Source organism: Eptesicus fuscus, chromosome 14, assembly GCF_027574615.1.
Source record: "Eptesicus fuscus isolate TK198812 chromosome 14, DD_ASM_mEF_20220401, whole genome shotgun sequence".
NCBI classification, from domain to species: Eukaryota; Metazoa; Chordata; class Mammalia; order Chiroptera; family Vespertilionidae; genus Eptesicus; species Eptesicus fuscus.
The window spans coordinates 77,696,484-77,704,232 of NC_072486.1; positions in this window are offsets into that span (position 1 = coordinate 77,696,484).

A 7,749-nucleotide genomic window follows, 5' to 3' on the forward strand; every position below is an offset into this window, starting at 1 on the left:
GGATACAGAGATTTGGATGTGAACTCCCCGGTCAACTTTATTTGCTGTAGGAAATAAAACTACTTTCTGACAACTATGTCTTGTACTTGAATAGAAGCTGAACCCCTTGAGTTCAGAAATATTATGAAACTTTAGCCACAAAGGTGACTAACACCAAAACAGATTCATAGATATAGGATCTGAGTTATGGTGAGTTAACAATAGCTAGTACAGGTGGCAACAACACAATAGTTTCCTGCTAAGGATAATGATCATTTTTCTACCTCCAACAGATGAAGAAAACCCTATCGTGTAATTACCTCAACATGACTCCATTTATGATGAATTTGTTCACTTGTTACTACATACTATGCGATCCTAAATTTAAGACACATGGAGGTGTGGAGTGTTACAAAACACAAAGTTATTTCCAAACAGTGCCCTCTAATCCTACCTTATAATAGAGAAACATGCAAATTGACCGCACCTCCGCTATGCCCATGATTGGGCCTGCCAGAGACTGGGGGCAGGACTCCAGGTGGCTTATCTGGCCATTGGGAAGATCAAGATGGCTGCGTACAATCCTGTTAGTTCCAGGGGTCCCGGGGGAGATCGCCACCCGGGGGGGGCGTGTCCAGGCCCAGCCAGGCGCTCCCCGGGGGCCCCTGGGCGATCGCCACCCTGGCCTAAATGGCTGGTGCTGAGAGGGATCAATGGGGCCCATGGAAGGATCGGGAGGTAGTTGACCAATGACGGCATCTGCAGCAGCTGTATGCAGAGCTCCTGTCTGCGTTCTCCAGGTTGGCCTCCGTGGGGTCCGCGTTGCACCTATAGTGGCCAAGTGGGGATGCTGCATGAGGCCAGCTTCCCAAGCCAGGCTGCCGAGGGAGGGAGGGCCTCTGGGCTGGGAGCACTCCCCCACCCCAGTGGAAAGGACACAGAGAGCGAGCAGCAGAGAGCTACTAGGGGTGGTGGGTGTGGTGGCCTGGCTTCCAAGAGGCTAGCTTCAGCTGCTGTGGCCTGCGCTGAGGTGGCTGGTGGTGGGGGCAACTGCGGGGGCGCATCTGAGGCTGGGGCACTGGGAGACGTGGGACTGCAGTCCAGAAAGCGAGGCTCCTGAGGATCTGGTCACCGACCCCCGGCATTGAAGCTGCCTCCTACAAGATGTATCCTAGCCTAGGTGTGTGGGAAGCAGGTTCAGGAACCTCTCCCTTTGCGGCGCCAGAGCCCAGGCCTGCCAGCGCCCCAGAGGAGACCCCCGCCAGGATCGGGGGCTTGACCAGTCTCTAAACCAGGGCGGCCATTAGTCCAGGCCTACCAACACCCCAGAGGAGACCCCCACCAGGATCGGGGGCGTGACCGGCCTCCAAACCGCCCGCAGCCCTAGCCCAGGCCTGCCAGCACCCCAGAGGAGACCCCTGCCAGGATTGGGGTCATGGCCAGCCTTCAAACTGTGGCGGCCCCTAGCCCAAGGAGGCCTCCTGGCCGAGGACGCCTGAGTCTGTTCTTGACCTAGGGCCGGGCTCTCCCCACAAGGGACTCAGAAGCCTCCAGAGTCTAACTGCCAGTCTCTGGGAGTGCATCCACTGTCCAGCAAAAAGTAGGGTCATCAAACCATTCAGTCTCAGTGCAGGCACAGGTCCGAGGCTGATGGGGTAAAGGCCAGACCAAAACAAAACAGCAGAAACACCCTGCCCACCTGGGCGGGTACTGCTGTAGTCCACGTGGCCTGGGCAGTGTAGAAAGCGCTACCTTCTCCCAGGTCCTGTGCTGGCACCGCTGCCTCGCTCACCCTCAAGCCCCCCTGAGTCCTGACAGCAAAGTGTGTGGGGCATTCTGCAGGAGTTGTGCCGTTCTGGGTGCTTTTGCCCAAAGACACACTTTGGGATGAATTCAGAGCCACATCTCATTTCCCATGAGACTGGAAGAACCATGTAAAAGGATTTTGACAAAAGCTTTCCACATCTCTGTTTATTCTTTTGAATCCATAAAATTACCTTAAAAAAAGAATTTGGGCCACCTAAGAAAGAATGCACTTTCTGGCCAGAGCATGCAGGATTATTTTGCCCAACAGGTTAAAGGGAGCAGAGCTGGCACAGTGGGAATGGCCCTGGTGCCCTATGAGGAGACCTGGGGAATGGGGTTGCAGAAATTCCATAAGCCTCTTGCCACCTTCTCCTTTGCAAACCACACCATCCAGATCCACCAGGACTGGAGGCAACTGGGAATCACAACCGTGATTTGAGACATGGTAAGCAAATCTTGAGGGGCCTCTGAAAACATCTGCAACTGATTATAAGACTGGTCTTTATTTAAAAAGAAATAAAAGAACAGCTTTGTTGAGATATAACCCATATACTGTACATGTCACCTAAAGTGTACAATGAACTGTTTTTTTAAAGTAAATTCAGAGTGGTACAACCATCACCATGCTCAATGTTTAAATATCTTCATGACCCATCCCCTCCAAAAAAAACTTCTACCCACTGGAATCACTTTCCTGATCATCTTCCCCAAAATAGATTGCACTTTAAAGGTGGGTAAAGGAAAGTTGAGGGAAGTTAAAACACTGCACAAAGGATATTGTAAGATGACAAAGCCCAAAGTGAAGATCATGTGTTTTCTTTAAAATATATATATATATTTATATTTTTAAAATTTCAGAAAGGGAGAGGGAGAGAGAGATAGAAACATCAATGATAAGAATCACTGATCAGCCGAAACCGGTTTGGCTCAGTGGATAAAGCGTCGGTCTGCGGACTGGAAGGTCCCAGGTTTGATTCCGGTTAAGGGCATGTACATTGGTTGCGGGCACATACCCCGGTGGGGGGTGTGCAGGAAGCAGCTGGTCGATGTTTCTCTCTCATCGATGTTTCTAGCTCTCTATCCCTCTCCCTTCCTCTCTGTGAAAAATCAATAAAATATATTAAAAAAAAAAAAAAGAATCACTGATCAGCTGCCGCCCTCAGGCCCCCTACTGGGGATTGAGCCTGAAACCCAGGCATGTGTACCGCTGATCATAATCAAACCTGGACTCTTCAGTCCACAGGCCAATGCTCTCTCCATTAAGCCAAACTGACCAGGGCCATGTGTTTTCTTCAAGTTCTGCGTGGTTGTAATGGTCCTCAAATCTATACTAAAGAAGGGTAATATGCTAATTAGAGTGGTTATCTTCCGGACATATTTCCAGACAAAGCCGCAGTGGCTACAAAGGCCAAGGCTCAGGCAGCCATAACCAGCTGCAGTGGCAGCAGCATTGGGGTTATGGGGGTGGTGCCTCCAGAGGGAGGCCAGACTGGGGGCCAAGGCACAGGCAGTTTGGGGTGATCAGGCTGATAGGGGAGGGCAAGGTAGGGGCAATCAGGCTGGCAGGAGATCAAGGTAGGGGCGAGCAGGCAGGCAGGCAGTGGGGTTAGGGACGATCAGGCAGGCAGGTAGGTGAGTGGTTAGGAGCCAGCGGTTCCGGATTGTGAGAGGGATGTCCGACTGCTGGAAGTTGGACATCCCCTGAGGGGTCCCAGATTGAAGAGGGTGCAGATTGGGCTGAGGGGCACACCCCCCTACCCCCAATCCCATCAGTGCATGAATTTCGTGCACCGGGCCTCTAGTTTTACATACTTTCCTTGGTGCCCAGGTGAGAAGGAATTCAATGTAACTGCTGCACATGTCAGGCTATGTGTAATAACAGGTACAAGGTTTTGAATTATGGTGGCTTTTCCCTGCAGAAGTTTTCAGACTTGGTATTTCCAATGGACTTAATCACTTATCCAGCAGTCTTTAGTGAAGTGCCCAATGAGGAGCCCATATTGGAAGGAGCTTTAAAACTCCAACTCTGAGCAACAAATGAGTCCCTGATTTCAAGCAGTACCAAAAGCCACCCAGAATGTTAAACCACAAGGACAAAACTATAGGCCAATCTCAAACCCAGTCACCTAGAAAACAAAGGACGATGAGGCCAAAAGCTGCAAAACAGGAAGCACACCACAAAACTGCTTTTCTCAGTCAACATCATGAGACTGAGAGAGAGAGAAACAGCTGAAGTAATAAGCAGCAGCCAGCAAACGGCTAGGAAAGCCAGTTGGAGAAAATTCAAAAGGAGACAGCTCTTTTCCTGCAGCTTAGAGATTTGAATTGAGTCCTTTAAATAGTAAAAAAGAAAAAAAAGAAAAAAAACAAAACAAAACAAAAAAAACACACAAATGGATACCAGAAACAAGCACAAATATGTCTTAATTTTAAACTTGATTAACCTGAATGTTCTTTGGTTCACACTTGATGTTTGTCTCAAATGTATCCAATATTCTGAATATGTGGGAAGTTTTTAAATGTTTACTAATTGACTTCTCCTGCCTTTCAATATAAAGTGGAGAGGAAGGAGAGTAAGGTGTTTTGGTTTGTTGTATTTTAAACCAAAGCTGGAAGATCTAAAAGAGACATGTCATTTTTATCCATTAAGGGACAGGAGCTTATATCCTATATAATAAAAAGCTAGGTGGCATCACATGTGATGTCATCACAAGATGACTGCCACAAGATGGCCACCACAAGATGGCCGGAAGGGGAGGGCAGTTGTGGGTGATCAGGCCAGCAGGGGAGGGCAGTTGGGGGTGACCAGACAAGTAGGGGAGCAGTTAGGCATCAATCAGGCTGGCAGAAGAGTGATTAGGGGGTGATCAGGCTGGCAGGCAGAAGCAGTTAGTGGCAATTAGGCAGGCAGGCAGGTGAGAGGTTAGGAGCCAGCAGTCCCAGATTATGAGATGGATGTCCCAAATTTCAGAGGGTGCAGGCCGGGCTGAGGGACACCACCATGCACGAATTTCATGCACTGGGCCTCTAATAAACACATAAAAGCATCCTAAAATTTAGAGAGAAAGAAAAGAGGGAAGATCAAAGAGAAGTGAGTGTTAAAAATGAAAGAGGAATTTTCTGTGCTGATTCTTATACTATGCAGCATCTCAAGTAAAATTTCTAAAAATAAAAAAGAAATAAATAGCTGAATATGAACAATTGTGCATAAATAGCAATTTAAAAAAAGAGTATAAAAGTTGCATTTGGGCCTCTCATAGTCACAGGCTGAAGTAGAAACAGTGCACAATACCATAGGAATTAGGAAACAGGAGAGTATGAGGAAAAGGAAAGGGAACTTTTAGAAACATAGGGGATGACTTTGAAGTTTTCCATACTGTGTAATGATAGTTTGGACCAATTTCACCAAGTCAAGGAGTGGGGACACTCAACTGACATACAACTGACAAATTATACTCTGAGGGACTTAGACATATCGGATATTCATATTTATAATATAATTTATTTTAAATATAAATCCCAGATATCTATACTTATATCTGGTACATACTTCTCACATATGTACTTCTTTTTATAAATTGCCTCATTCAATTTTCTAGTATTTTGTTGAGGATTTTTCTGTCTATTTTCTTAAATGATATTGATGCAAAGTTTTCTTTTTCTGTAATATCTTTGAAGGATACTGACCTCATAGAATGAATGGTGAAGTACTTCCTCCTCTCCTCATTTTGGAAAGTGTTTGCAAAACATAAGTGTCAATTCCTTAAATGTTAGTGAATTCACCAGTGAAGCCATCTGGTACTGGGCTTTTCTTTGGTGGTAGTTTCTTATCTTAATTATCAATTTAAACTCTTTACTTGTTATATGTATATTCAGATATTATTTCTGTTTGAGTCACTTTCAATAGTTTGTGTATTTCTAGGAATCTAATGTACAGTATAAAAAGTCAAAAGAAAAAAAGATTTGGTTTTCTGTGCAGGTGGCTCCCAGCCTCCAGCTCCCACACTGTCAGGACCCACCTTAGCTTTTGAACGAAAGCCATGCCCTTCCCAGGCCCAGTTCAGCAAAGCTCCCAGTGTCTGCCCAAGCAGGTCAGTCTTTGCTCCAGAACTCTCTACTGATTTCTCATATCTTTGTCAGATCTGAAGATACCTTTATCCAACCCAGATCCTTCTTTTCTTTCTTTTCAAATGTCAGATCTGCAATGAGATATGAGGCTTCCTCTGCCCAGCTCTGCTTCCTCCCTTTTGTCTTTAATAGACATTACTCCACACCCACCTACCAATAAACCTCTTGCACTCTTTCTCAGCAAGTGCTTCTAGAAGGAACTAATGCATTATTGTCCTCTCTTCAAGAATGGTCCTAAAGAAATGTGGAGATGTATATCAGGTCCTACCTGGAACAGAAACCCACAAGCTCCCGACCTCATCAGCTCCCATGTCACCTACTCAGCATGGGTGGCACCCTGGGCTTTGTTGCTGCCTTCAAACAGAGGAATGTTCTGGGAAGAGGCACAAATGACTTCTAGACCTTCTCCCTGCCATGTTCAGGTTACACTTATTTATCCTTGTTCTAGTGAAATATCCAGAGTAGAATATTAGTGAGTTGCCTGACACCTAGTAAAGTGACTATCACCCATAACCTAAAGATGTCAGGCACCAAAGATCAAAAGCCTTGGTGAGTCCAGGTATCTCCTGCCTCTGGAAGGAGCCATGTTCTTCCCCAAGACAGAATAAAAGCAATCAGGAGGCTGTTATGTTCATAATACAATTCATCTTTATTTTTTGACTCAAGTGAGTGTATTTACACATAAATTTTTCAGAATTTGTCATAACAAGGGTTGTTTAGGGTACAAAAAGTATTAATGCTCTTATAAATGGCCTAATCTTAAAGGTAAGCTGATACTTTAAAAAAACAGAGAAAGATAAATATCACATGATCTCACTCATTTGTGGAATATGATGATATAAACTGATGAACAAAAACAGATTCAGAGACAGAGAAACATCAATCAGAACGTCAAACCTCAGGGAAGGTAGGGGACGGTGCGGGTAAGGGAAATAGATCAACCAAAGGACTTATATGCATGCATGTAAGCATAATCAATGGACACAGACAACAGGGGGGTAAGGGCATGAATGGAGGATGGGCGTAATAGGGGAATAAGGACACATATGTAATACCTTAATCAATAAAAAAAATAAAAAAAAAACAAAGGCAGCTGATCCCATCTCAAAGCATCTATAAAGTGGTTAATATTGAAAACATCTGGTCCTACATCTATTGGGAGGAGATTCTATAGCTCCCATCTCATACAGCGCCCCCATCATGGAGCTCTCAAATTTATCTGTTGAACCATGAGTGGAATATCATCACCATATAGGAACTGAGAAGCAACCTCAAGTACAGAGGCTGGTGAGAATGAATCTGGACCATGGGCAGTGCACCCACCTCATAGGACCTGCCCCCGGACATAAGACACCATAAGCTCCTAAAGTGTTTGACCACTATTATGTGAGTTCTCTGAGTTTTATCCTCATCCCTAACCCTCAAGATAAAAAAAGAGAGAGAGAGAGAAAGGTGCAAAGGAGTTTTCAATAAACTCTTTAGAGAAAATCTACATTATTCTTAGAATTTAAAAATTTTGCACGGTTGTCTAATTTTGGCAATTTTACTGGGATTCTGATTATTGTTCTAGTCTATTGTACTATGATGACTTAACAATTCAGTCCTTTGAATCCTCACAGAGGTGTGTTCATTTCCTCAGAGTAAAGAAAGAGGGGATGGCAGGGTCATTTGCATTTAGACTTGAAATGGAGAGGACACGAAGAAACAGCCACCATGTTAGGAAGGAATAGCTCAGGGGCCAGTAGGCTTGGCAGGCAGGGGGAAGCCCACAGGAGTACAGCTTCTCCTCTCTGGCATGCCCAGAAATCTCACACATCTGGACACCCAGATTCTTTG